Source organism: Tachyglossus aculeatus, chromosome 6 (genome assembly GCF_015852505.1).
Source record: "Tachyglossus aculeatus isolate mTacAcu1 chromosome 6, mTacAcu1.pri, whole genome shotgun sequence".
Classification (NCBI taxonomy): domain Eukaryota; kingdom Metazoa; phylum Chordata; class Mammalia; order Monotremata; family Tachyglossidae; genus Tachyglossus; species Tachyglossus aculeatus.
This window is the reverse complement of record NC_052071.1, coordinates 23513300-23527911: the sequence shown is the minus strand read 5'-3', so window position 1 is coordinate 23527911 and position 14612 is coordinate 23513300.

The following is a 14612-nucleotide window of genomic DNA, read 5'->3' as shown; positions in this document are numbered from 1 at the left end:
CCCACATATTCTGGGGTTGCTAATCATATGATAGTCATTTCATTATCTAAAAGAATGTTATTGTTTGCCTTTTCCTATAGCCTCATGCTTTGATCCATAATTATGATAATGATAATAATAATAATACCAATAGTAGTATTTATTAAGGGCTTACTATGTGCCAAACACTGTTTTAAGCACTGGGGTAGATACAAGTTAATCAGGTTGGGCACAGTCCCCGTCCCACATGGGGCTCACGCTCTTAATCCCCATTTTACAGATGAGGTAACTGAGGTGCAGAAAAGTTAAGCGATGTGCCTTAGGTCACACAGCAGACGTGTGGAGCCGGGATTAGAACCCAGATCCTTCTGCCCAGGCTTGTGGTCTGCAACTAGGCATTGCTGCCTCTATGTGCTGACTGTACAATAGTACAGTCATATAGGGCATATAATTATATGTCATTATATAATTATTAAACATGATTGAATATTCAATAACAGAATATCTGGCAAAAGTTATCCAAGTCCTTCCCCAATCTGCAGACCTGATTTTGTCCAAAATATCTTGATGGTTATGATATAAATATCCTATTCTTATAAAAGAAAAAGTAAAACTATAATGGTGCTAAAGTTGCATCACCTATCCAATTTTTCTATAAGATACTAATATTATATTAACTAGAACTCTGAAACTAATTTTCCCTTTGGTTCAATTACAGAGAAAAATCTCTTTTTTCCCCTTATCCTTAGTGATTTCATTCCAGTATTGGCATATCCTGAAGAACATGCTTTGATGTACAAAAAAATATACGAAGGAAAGATCTACTTTGTATATTGCACTGAAGATGGCACTGCAGTAACAACTTCACACTGAAAATGATGACATGCTTGCATTTGTTGTCAGAATCCAGGATTTAAAATTTTTAACTTAATTCTTGTACTTTATTAATTTAGCTAAAGGGCTAGCAAAATTTTCTCCGATAATTGAGTTTGGATATTTTGCCAGTACTTACCCTAATTTTCAAAGGACTGCATTTCGTCTCTAAAGTTTGGATTGGCTCATGGTTTACAGATATTTCTTTGAATTTTTTTCTTTCATTCTAAATAAAATGTAGATCTGCATTTCCACCGATCATTTTTTTAGAAGTTAATTTCTTAAACCAGGATCTCTAAAAACGTGCAAATGTGAAAAATGACCAAAGTTAAATTTAGCAAGAATTTGGTCTGGAGTGGGATCAATTCCCCAAACGGAACTTGTACAAGAAACCCAGGTGACAGATCAGAATTATTTCACTCTCCTTAAACAGGATTTAAAATATAGTGTGTAAAAGCTGGCTACTATTTATATAATAATAATAATAATAATAATAATGGCATTTATTAAGCACTTACTATGTGCAAAGCACTGTTCTAAGCGCTGGGGAGGTTACAAGGTGATCAGGTTGTCCCATGGGGGGCTCACAGTCTTAATCCCCATTTTGCAGATGAGGTAACTGAGGCACAGAGAAGTTGAGTGACTTGCCCAAAGTCATACAGCTGACAAGTGGAGGAGCCTGGATTTGAACCCATGACCTCTGACTCCAAAGCCTGGGCTCTTTCCACTGAGCCACGCTGCTTCTCTTATTTCTCTTATTTATATGCTATGGCTGTTTTTACAAATGGTTTACAGTTACTAGTACTAAAGAAATGCAAATGTCAGGAATATTTAGTATTTTGGATTATTGATTTGCATCCTACCTCCATTAAATTACATGATGTATCATTGCCCGTATGGTCAATAAATCAATTGTATTCATTGAGTATTTGCTGTAAAGTGCTTGGGAGAGCACAATATAACAAAGTTTATATACCCACCCTCTGCCCCCAAGGAACTTAGAGTCTAGAGGTATAGCAGGAATAATATCAATCAATCAATCAATCAATCGTATTTATTGAGCGCTTACCCCTATACCCATAATATGATATGGGTATAATAGCATTCTGTTAAAAAGGGATTTTAATTATTATCATTGTTTTTGTATTAAGTGTTCACTACGTGCCAAGCACTGTACTAAGCTCTGGGGTAAATTCAAGATCATCAGGTCCCATGTGGGGTTCACAGTCTAAGTAAGAGGGAGCACATGTAGTGAATCCCCATTTTGCAGATGAAACTGAGGCCCAGAAAAGTTAAATGACTTGTCCAAGTCACACAGCTGGTAAATGTTGGAGCTGAGATTAGAACCTGCGTCCTCTAGCTCCCAGGCCCATGCACATTTCACAAGGCCACATTGCTTCCCTAATATTTTCCATGACCTGCAAATGCTAGTAATGTCTTTTTCATGGTTATAGGAAAGGCAAGCAGAGTTTTCTAAGTGCCTTTATTGTAGTTTACCGGAGTAGAAAATTATGGCTGCCTCAGTCTCAACCTTGCTGTGTGGTTTAGTGAGAAGCACATTGGCTTGGAAGTCAAAGGACATGGGTTCTAATTCCGCCTCCACCACATGTCTGCTGTGTGACCTTGGGTAAGCCACTTAACTTCACTGTGCCACATTTACCTCACCTGTAAAATGGGGATTAAGCCTGTGAGCCCCACTTGGGACAACCTGCTTATCTTTTATGTACCCCAGTGCTTAGCACATAGTAAGCACTCAACAAATACCATCATTATTATTATTATTATTAATTCCAGGTTGACTACATCAGTCAGCGACAGAGGTGACTTCACAGATGGGAACATGGACTCCGGGCCCTTCAACATGCAAGTCATTCAGCACCGAATAAAAGCCGGGGTTCACGGAGTAAATACTTTTCACTTTCACCACCTAGGACGTTCTAAAGTTGTGATCTACTAAAGAATTTTTTTTTGAGCTCCAAGTGTAGAATACAGTAGCTTAGTGAGGTTCAAGGTCTTGGGATGGTGACATGAATTATACATTTGCTGAATTTGCTAGTAGTTTTTCTCCAGGTCTCTATTTTGCCCATTTAACTGATGGATTTGTTTTGAAAACTAATCTGAAATTTAAATCAGAATCAAGGCAATTACGCCACTTCAGGGCTTTATAACTCATTTGTCCTAGGCGGCCCACATAAATCACAGGTGTTTTTTGTTGTGATTTTAAAAATCGAAGGCACGATATATATTTCTTTGTGCTTATCTTCAAAGCATTAACCTAGGCTTGGTTAGATTTTGTGTTTTGTTAATTTGTTTGCATGAATATGGTTAACAACAAGGGTGAGGAGGGGGAAGTGGGTAGAAAGAAAAATTTTAGTAATGGAAAAACATCAGGAGAAAAAGAACTTTTTTCATTTCTAGTCATTCATTAAACTGCCATTTCAGTATGATTGAAATGTGCAGAATTTTTATATCTCACTACAATTCAGTTTTTACTCCCACCCCATTTACTGTGGGGGGCCTGGATATCATCTTTTCTTTCCTACTGCTGGGTTTAATTAGAAAGGGATTTTTTTTTCTTTCATTCTCCAACATATTCTTTGTCTTTATTCTCTATAATGATGATGAAGTTGCTTTGTCCCCAGATCTGCTGTGCTGCGCCAAGGGAGAATTGGATAATGGGAACTTTGCCCTTCTTTTCCAAACTTTCGCCTAATCTGCATAGAGAAAGCAAACTACCAGTGCTCTTTCGTGCAGCGTTCAATGCAATAGAATCTTTGGAGTTTTGTCCTTTGTGTTTCTTGAAGGCACATGTTAAAGATCTAAGTTGTTTCAAAGACTGAGTAAAAAAGCTGGAATGAAACCTTCTTTTAGAATGTATCAACTGCATTATTACTCACGGAGTATTTAAGAACTGTTTGACATGTCTGAGAATCAATCAAGCAAGCAATCATATTTTTTGAGTGCTTACTGTGTGCAGCAGACTGTACTAACTGCTTGGGAGAGAACCATATAAAAGACACATTTTCTGCCCTCACGTGCTCTCACGGAGAAGCAGCATGGCTCACTGGAAAGAGCATGGGTTTGGGAGTCAGAGGACGTGGGTTCAAATCCCGGCTCCACCACTTGTCTGCTGTCTGACGTTGGGCAAGTTACTTCTCAGTGCTTCAGTTACCTCATCTGTAAAATGGGGATTAAGACTGTGAACGCTACGTGGGACAACCTGATTACCTTGTATCTACCCCAGCGCTTAGTAGAACAGTGCTCAGCACATAGTAAGCACTTAACAAATACCATCATTATTATTATATTCTGTAATCATCTTTCCCACCCTTTGATATTCATGTAAATTCAGTTCTGTAATATACTTCATTAGTAGGCTTCTTTGAAAATTTGCAGTGGAGTATTTTCGAACATATGTACAACTGCTTTTTACTAGATTGGTGGAATGGGAAAACCAAGATGACTTTTAAATAAGAGTCTCCAATATAGTTAGATATAGTATCCTAGCTTGGGCAGTGGCTAGCAAGTGGAAGACAATCTGCTACAAGTCAATACTCACCCATGCTAGGCAGCAGCATAATGGGAGAGAGTCGAGGCCGGAGACTCAAGTTTACCGCACGGAAGGAGGCAATGGTAAAACGCTTCTGGATTTTTACCAAGAAAACTGTATGGATACACTGCCAGAATAATAGCAGATGGAAAGCAGGGTGTTCAGGGAGCGATATGTCTATGGTGTCGCTATTGGTCGGAAACAACTCGACGGCATAAGACAAGACAAGTACATACACCCGGAGGCTATGCAAGTCAACCATAAAGGTAAACACACTAATAGGATTTTATAGTGCTATAGTAACTCAACAGAGGAAAAATATTTACAGGACAAATCCCTAACAGGAAACAATGAAAGTCATCATTCTTTTGATTTTGTTGAAGTGCATTTTTATTGAAAAAAATGAAATGAGTAGAAAATACATTTGGAAATAGGAATTAAAAATACGTTGATGAAAATACTGCAGGTTTAACATTACCAAGGTTAGTTCAGTATGCAAGAAAGACACTTTGTCAAAAAAATCCTGGTTGCTTTTCCCACCCTTTTACGAAAACACTTCATGAACTGTTTCAAAATTCTCTGTGGCTTGATAAGCTCAGCGACTGTATTTTTGTTCCTCCGTAACTACTCTTCACATTTCATGGCTGCTGACATTCAGGACTTTGTTATCAATTCATTCAACCTAGACATGTTCTATTTTGACACAGAGTACAATAATATTGAACTTGAAAGGTCAAAGGAGACTAATAAAAGGTTAATATATTTCAGTGTCCTGTGGTGTTTCTTGAGATGGTGGATCTTTTTCTTTTTCTTGCTGTTTCTCCACAAGAGTTCCTCAAAAATCTGCTTAAATTTTCCAAATTATCCAACTCAAAAGATTTGAGTCTCTTACAGTTTCTAGTATCATTTTCATCAAATGGTCTTGCCTCTACACTGATCTGCACACAGTGAGCACTCAATAAATATGATTGAATGAATGCTACTATAGTTTTTCACTATGAACAACTGCCATTCTATTGTACTTTCCCCCGACTCAGTTACTGACCGATACGCTGCAGTTTCATTGTGGTTTAGTTCAGATTTGTGGGATAGTTCAATTCTGCTTAGGTTGTCCTTCAGCAATTTTAGAAATACATAAAAAATGTTCCCAAACTGAAATTGTACTAGCTAGATTGGTCAGGTCATTTTATCTTGTATTTTGCATCCTCTAGACTGTAAGCACATTGTGGGCAGGTAACTTGCCTGCCAACTCTGTTGTATGTACTTTCTCAAGTATTCATTCATTCAATCGTATTTATTGAGCACTTACTGTGTGCAGAGCACTGTACTAAGTGCTTGGGAAGTACAAGTCGGCAACATACAGAGATTGTCCCTACCCAACAATGGGCTCATAGTCTAGAATTAGTACAGTGTTCTGCACATAGTAAGTGTTCAATAAATAACACTGATTGATCAACCCCCCAACCTGTTATTGTGCATCCTAAATTCTTGAGATGTCACCCCTGGTTAGGAATATACTCGATACCTGCTCACAACTTTCTTTATAGGATAGCTATTGACCTTTGACTCTTCCCTCATAGTGACTCTCAGGGTTATGGAGAGGGAAGGAGGAGGCACATAATCTGGGGATAATATCAACAAATTGTATTTATTGAGCACTTTCTGGGTGCTTAGCACTATACTAAGTACTTGGGAAAGTACAGTATAAAAGAGTTGTTAAAGATGTTCCATGCCCGAAAGGAGTTTACAGTCTACCCGATGACCCTGTTACAAAAGCAGAAATAAAAGATCATCAACTTACTGTTTGAGAGTTGGATGAAATAATTTCTCCTTTGTACCACTTTTTCCTTTACTACTTACAATACATTTCATTATTAAGTATTATTTGCTTAAATGTTATATGCTAATCAGTTACCATGTAAGAATCGCTGTTCTAAGCCTGTGCCTAAGCATTCAGGAAACTCAGGCACAGAGAAGTTAAGGGACTTGCCTAATGTCACATACACGGTAGGAGAGTGGCAGAGCTGGATTAGAACCCAGGTCTTTTGACTCCCAGCCTTGTGCTGTTTCTACTGTGCTGTATGAAGGAATTGATTACATTGCTAGGGGTTTATGCTAAGCAGCATGGCTCAGTGAAAAGAGCATGTGCTTGGTAGTCAGAGGTCATGGGTTTGAATCCACCTCCACCACTTGTCAACTGTATGACCTTGGGCAAGCCACTTAACATCTGTGTGCCTCAGTTACCTCATCTGTAAAATGGGGATTAGGACTGTGAGCCCCACGTGGGACAACCTGATCACCTTTTATCTCCCCAGTATTTAGAACAGTGCTTTGCACATAGTAAGCGCTTAATAAATACCATCATTATTCTCATCCCTGCCAGTCATATTCTTGTAGTAGGAGATTAAGAAAGTAGGGGGGCAGGTGTTTAGCACATTTTCACTCAAAGAGATGGCATCAGAGTGCCAACGTCTTGCCAGGAGGTCGCCAAAGTTGCAATCTCAGTTGCTGCTGAAAGTTTACTAAAGGAAAGACTGCATTGTCAATGAGCCACTTTCGGGGTACTCGATCAGAATGGTGAAGATGACAGAGCACAAGCTTGGGAGTCAGAAGGCTATGGGTTCTAATCCCGACTCTGCCACTAGTCTGCTGTGTGACCTTGGGGAAGTCACTTTACTTCTCTGTGCCTCAGATACCTCATCTCTAAAATGGGGATTAAGACTGTGAACGCTTTGTGGGACAGGGAATGCACCCAACCTGATCAACTTGTATCCACTCCAGAGCTTATTACAGTGCCTGACACATAGTAAGCTCTGAACAAGTACCACATTTATTTTCACTATTATCAATTGATAGAATTTATAGATCACATATTGTATATAGAGCCCTACACTGAGCACTTGGGAGAGCCTAACGGAGGTTAAAAAATGATCCCTGATCTCACAGTCTAATAGATGCTTTACTCCATTGGCCTCTCTCCACTCCTTGCAATGTGGTGAAAAACACAGCTTCCAACTGTTCTTTCAGTGACACTTATACAATTTCTTGGGAATATTCTTTCAGTGCTGGTTGATTGAAAGCACTGAGGGGGCTGGATTTCTGATAACTGAGCAGAATCCAAGTATCTCTAGATAGAAGATGTGTTAGTCCAGCGTAGACTTTGGTTTGCGATATCGCAATTCACAGGGATCATGAATAAAATATAAGCAAATAGTGATCATTTGAGATGCTTGGTTTCAAAAGCAACATTGAACAGCATGCTCACAACAGATGTGCTTTATCTAATAATCAGGATTATAAGAACCCGCAGTTCAAAAGTAACATTTTACTGAATGCCTTCTTCTTGTCTTTATTCCTGGGCTGTAAGTGAGAAACATTTGCAGAAAGAAAATAAAATAGATTGAATCACTTTTTAGGCTAAAGGTATATGTGGAAACCACCCCAGAAAAAAAAAAAGCAAACTTAAAATACAGATTGACAAGCTAGGGAAACCTGGAAAAAATGAACACCCAAAGAAGTTTTGATGTTAATGAATAAAAAACATGCAGAAATGGTCAGTCACAGAGGAAGAGATTTTTTGTTATTATCTGCCATGCAAATGGAACTTTTTTATGGTATTAGTTAAGCACTTCCTAGATGAGGTATTGAGGCACAGAGGAGTTAAGTGGGTCACCCAAGATCACACAGCACAGAAGTAGTGGAGGCAGGACTAGAATTCAGTTCCTCTGACTCCCAAGGCCTGAACTCTTTCGACTGGGCCATTCTGTTTCTGGGGAGGTGAGAGGGAGCAGGAAGGGATAATATCTGTTTCTTTGTCTTCCTGCTTTGCCCAAATAACAATAGCGGTGGTATTTGTTCCACACTGACTGTGTAATAATGGTATTTATTAAGCGCTCACTATGTGCAAAGCAATGTTCTAAGCGCTGGGGAGATTACAAGGTGATCAGGTTGTCCCACATGGGGCTCACAGTCTTAATCCCCATTTTACAGATGAGATAACTGAGGCCCAGAGAAGTGAAGTGACTTGCCCAAAGTCACACAGCTGACAAGTGGAGGAGCCGGGATTTGAACCCATGACCTCCGACTCCAAAGCCCGGGCTCTTTCCACTGAGCCACACTGCTTCTCCTGTGTACCAAGCATTGTATTTAGTGCTGGGGTAGATGCAAGATTATGAGGTTGGATTGTCCCACATAAGACTCACAATCTAAGGAGACGGTATGTACCCCATTTTACAGATGAGGAAAGTCAGTCCAGATAAATTAACTGACTTGCCCGAGGACACACAGCAGGCAAGCAGCAGTGCATGGATTAGAACCCAGTTGATAATATACAGTTGATAATCTGTCCTTCAACATATGTCATCATCATCATTACTATGGCTGCCATCATCATTATTAATTCCATACACATCACAATCACCGTCATGATCTTTGAGGAGTATTCAGTGCCAATGCCGGATAGACAACCCAGAAATGTGGTTTCTCAAATCCATCGAGTATCCACAAGGAGGATTCAGATATTCTCACCATGGATAATAGCATCCTTCTGAATTAACTCTCAAATTCAGTCTTTACTGAGATTGCTTTCCAATGAGTTGGGTTTTCTTAAAGTTTCCTTATTCTCCCTGAAGTCTCTATTATCTCCCAGTTTAGCTTTATTAACAAAATGATGTTAAATAAACAAAAAACTGGCCTAGCTAGCACATTACTGAAGTCACTACTGCATTATCATTTATCAAGGCTATGTTCCATAAGACACTTCATTAAAGCAACTTCACTCCAGTCAAGACAGATAGTATCACATTTCTTTCATCCATTCATTACTGTATAACTCCTTCACAGCTTGAAAAAGCTTTTGTAATAAACTCAAGAGAACTGTTTCTCAAGTTGCTTACTACTCATATAACTCATCTAGCTGCAGAGGAGGCCACTTTGAAGAAAATGAAAGCACTATTTTCAAATTAGCGTCCTAAAGCAAAGGGAAAAGTGTCATTGTACTAATTACCCACTGCAATTTTTAGGTTGACAATTTTCAGGGTTACTTTAGTTTCCATTTTTGGAAGCTCAAAAAATCACATATTGGTTTCCCACATCATATTTTGTAAAAATAATTGTAGATTAGTTATATAATTATTATTATAATATTCATCAAGCACTTACTGTATGTCAAGCATTATTCTAAGCCCTGGGGTAAATGCTAGTTAATCAGGTTGGACACAGTCCCTGCCCAACATGAGGCTCACAGTCTAACTAGGAGGGAGTAGGATTGTATTCCCATTTGACAGTTGAGGAAAATGAGGCACAGAGAAATTGAGACTTGCCCAAGGTGTCACAGCAAGCAATAGGCAGAGCCAGGATTAGAAGATCTAGGCCTTGCTGCTTGTCATAAATTTGAGAGAGATTGTCCTTTTTTTTCAGTTTGTGATCACTTAAAGCCACATCTTTCCTCCAGCTTCCAACTATAGAGAACTCTCCTCTCTGTGTTATTAATTATGAAAGGGTTAAGACCATACTTCTCATACAAGACACCAATTTGTGGGACAGTTTAGTCTCCCAAAGTACCTTTTTTGTGATGTTTCAAAGTAGTTTCTTTTTCTTCATCCTTTAGTGCTCTGGTTCTTATAGAGAACTTATTTTTATCTGTTCCTTCTAAGCTGTTATTCTACCCTGGGATGACAGTATCAGTCTTCCAATAGGTCTATTTCCCTCTCTGAAACGACTTTCTGAATGTCTTATCTCCCATTATTATATTGACATGTTTCTATCATTTAAGCTAGTTCTTTTCCAGTATTTGTACGAGTTTTAGCCTTACTTTCTTTTTCTCTAGTTTTTTCTACTTACCTTTCTTCAGACTCATAATATTATTTTACTTAAGCATTTATCCTGCATTTCCCTTATTTTACTTCCATAAAGAACAATCAATCAATCAATCAATAGTATTTATTGAGCGCTTACTGTGTGCAGAGCACTGTACTAAGCGCTTGGGAAGTACAAGTTGGCAACATATAGAGACAGTCCCTACCCAACAGTGGGCTCACAGTCTGAGTAGAACACCTGAGTAACATACTGAGTAATATTTCTTTTTTCTTTTGTTATTCTATTAATACTTCACATTCAGACTTTCCTGCATTACTTTTATCACCTTAGGGTCCAGAATTCCAAACAAACAAGATTTTTTTTAAGTATTCCTAAATTTTACTTTAATTTCTTTCTCTTGCCATTTCTATTCATTGACTTTTAAAAATCCATGATATTTATTGAGTGCTTATTGTGTGCCAAACACATACTAAACCTTTGGGAGAATGCAATACAATCGAGTTAGTAGACACAGACATTAAAATAAATTATAGATAGAGTAATTACCTGAACAGAAGGATATGGACATATGTGGGCACGGGAAGCACCGTGGTTTAGTGGATAGAGCATGGGCCTGAGATTCAGAAGGACCTGGTTTCTAATACTGACTCTGCCACTTGTGTGCTGTGTGATTTAGGACAAGTCACTTATCTTCTCTGTGCCTCAGTTACCTCATCTGTAAAACAGGGATTAAGACTGTGAGCCCCATGTGGAACGGGAACTGTGCCCAACCTGATTAGCTGTATATATGTTTGTACATATTTATTACTCTATTTATTTATTTATTTTACTTGTACATATCTAATCTATTTATTTTATTTTGTTAGTATGTTTGGTTTGGTTCTCTGTCTCCCCCTTTTAGACTGTGAGCCCACTGTTGGGTAGGGACTGTCTCTATATGTTGCCAACTTGTACATCCCAAGTTCTTGGTACAGTGCTCTGCACACAGTAAGCGCTCAATAAAAACGATTGATTGATTGATTAGCTTGTACTGTCAGATGTTTCTGTGCAGACCCTTGATGTGACAGGCACACTTTTACTTCCAAACAGGATATAGGGTGGATTTTATTACCAGTAACCAGCTTGGGCCATGAGGAGGAGATCAGCTTGCCTTGTTAGCCATCTGTTCACACTTACCATGAGTCTTAGTTAGAATTATGTGTCAGTGGTGATTTTTTATACTCTGAATACCTCAGGAATTATGTGCAAGACTTCTGTCCTGCTAGACTATTTAAAACCAGCTCCTCCCCTAAGGTATAACAATATTATTTTTTTTTAGTATTTGTTAAGCGCTTACTATGTGCAAAGCACTCTTCTAAGCTCTGGGGAGGTTACAAGGTGATCAGGTTGTCCCAAGGGGGTTCACAGTTTTAATCACCATTTCACAGATGAGGTAACTGAGGCACAGAGAAGTGAAGTGACTTGCCCAAAGTCACACAGCTGACAGTTGGCCGAGCAGGGATTTGAACCCATGACCTTTGACTCCAAAGCCTGTGCTCTTTCCCCTGAGCCACGTAATAATTGATAATTATGGTTTTTGATAACAACTTACTATTTGCAAAGCACTGTTCCAAGCACTGGGGTAGATACAAAATAATCAAATTAGACAAAGTCCCTATCCCGCTTGGGGCTCATGATCACTTAGGAGGGAGTAGGATTTTAGTACCAGTTTTACAGATGGGTAAACGGAGACACAGAAAAGTTAAATGACTGCCCAAGGTCACCCAGCAGACAGTTGGTAAAGATGGGATTAGAACCCAGGTTATTTGAGTCACAGACCCATGCTCTTTCCACTAGTTCTCTAAGTATATAGTATTGTGTAGCAGTATGTAGTACTCCTTCTTTAAGCATTCATTAAATTGCATTTATTGAACACTTACCATGTGTAAAGCACTGTACTAATCGTTTGGGAGAGTCTGTCCCATTCCCATTCCAGGCTGTATAGTCTTTTTGGTCCATAATAATCATAATAATAATGATGATATTTGTTAAGCGCTTACTATGTGCAAAGCATTGTTCTAAGCACCGGGGGGATACAAGGTGATCAGGTTGTCCCACGTGGGGCTCACAGTCTTAATCCCCATTTTACAGATGAGGTAACTGAGGCACAGAGAACTTAAGTGGCTTGCCCAAGATCACACAGCTGACAAGTGGCGGAGCTGGGATTCGAACCCATGACCTCTGACTCCCAAGCCCGGGCTCTATCCACTGAGCTACGCTGCTTCAACATCAATGCATACCCCAGCTTGCTCGCTCGAAGGGTATTTATTGAGCATCCACGTGGTGCAGTGCACTGTACTAGATACTTGGTAAGTGCAGAAAAAAGAAGTCTTTCCCCCGATTTCTATATTTATGCTTTAATTTTTTTTTCTCCTACAGCTCCAATGCTACAGAATCCCATAGAGGCTTCAAGGCTACTTCTGTCACCATTGCCTCAGCCATTTCTTCCACCATAGTTGCTCCTGCCCTTAGTACGAAAATTGGGGGGTGGGGAGGGTTAGCAGGGGGGACACACCAGGGGGAGAAGAAGTGTTGGTGGTGGCAGCAGAGGAGGAGGGATGTAAGGGAGAACCTCAGACCTTCTACTTCAGGTACCCCTTTCTTTTATTCCTCCCCTTCATTCTTTTTTCTTCTACTCCACCCCTAATTTCCCTCTCCACCGTATGCTGGTCCGGCCTTACCCCCTTTTGGGAACAGCCAAGGTGCAGAAGTGATTGGGGTAGTTGTGACAGCAGTGAGAATCCCAGTAGGACTCAGTGTTGAAGTTGTACACACACAAAACAAGAATAGATATGAAATCACTGTGGGGAGGGGAAGTCTGGAGGGTTCAGGGTTTATTCAGGGAGAGCCTCTAAATAAACCATGGAGACTGGATGTGGGGGTGAGCTGAGGAATTCACATAATGAAAGCCCTGAGCTGTAATCCCTTTGAAAAACTGATTTCTGCTTGTTTGACTAGGTTGGAACCGCAGCTGGTTATCAACCTGCAGTGTTTTTCTGTTCCTATGTTAGCTTAACAGTGCTCATCCCACCAGTAATTATCATTCATTCATTCAATCAATCATATTTATTCATTCAATCGTATTTATTGAGTGTTTACTGTATGCAGCGCACTGTGCTAAACGCTTGGGAAGTACATTATTGAGCATTTACTGTGTGCAGAGCACTGTACTAAGCACTTAGAGCACTGTACTATCCAGGTTTTCATAGATGGATTATGTTAAAATGCCATTATTATTATTATTAAAGACAAATCAAGGCCAATATGGACCTACCATAAAGTAATGCACCAGGAAAAGATGGATGGAAGAGTATATCGAGGTGGATGAAAAGGGAATCACCAGAAGCAAATTGAAAGTGCTGATATGAGTTTCCTATAACAGCAGCTAATTAAGCTTAAAAGCTTGGCTAGTTCTAGTTCAGAAAATAGTATTCATAACCCTCCGCCCCCCCACAAAAAAAAAGAAAAAGAAAATCAGAGAACTATCTTGTTGCAGAGTTTGGTAACTGTAACTGAAGAGCAGCATGGTGAAGTGGATAGACTATGAGCCTGGAAGCAGAAGGTCATGGGTTCTAATTCCAGCTCTGTGGCTTGTCTGCTGTGTGACCTTGGGCAAGTCACTTAACTGCTCTGTGCCTCAGTCACAGTCACCTCATCTGTAAAAAGGGGATTGAGATTGTGAGCCTCACATGGGACAGGGTCTGTGTCCAACCCGATTTGCTTGTTTCCACCACAGCGTTTAATACAGTGCCTGGCACATAATGCTTAACAAATACCATTATAATAATTATTATTTTTAATGCAGACGAGGTGGCAGTGTGGTCAGGTTTATGCAGCTACAATCCCAGACCAATACCAGCCATTAGAGAACCTGCGAGGAAGGTGTGTGAATCAGTTCCATCTGTAAAATAAACTTGTCCCTGCAGGTACTAGTACCTCTAACCTTCTTTTGGACAGGGAATGTGCCTGTCCATAATGATGGCATTTATTATACGCTTACTATGTGCAAAGCACTATTCTAAGCGCTGGGGAGGTTATAAGGTGATCAGATTGTCCCACGGGGGGCTCACAATCTTAATCTCCATTTTACAGATGAGGTAACTGAGGCACAGAGAAGTGAAGTGACTTGCCCCAAGTCACACAGCTGACAACTGGTGGAGCTGGGATTTGAACCCATGACCTCTGAGTCTAAAGCCCATGCTCTTTCCACTGAGCCACATTGCTTCTCTGTTAATGCTGTTGTATTGCACTCTCCTAAGCGCTTAGTACAGTGCTCTGCACAGAGTAGTGCAATAAATGCCACTGATTGATTGGTAGATTCAGGACTGCACCCTTCCCAAAAGGGCTTGCAGCA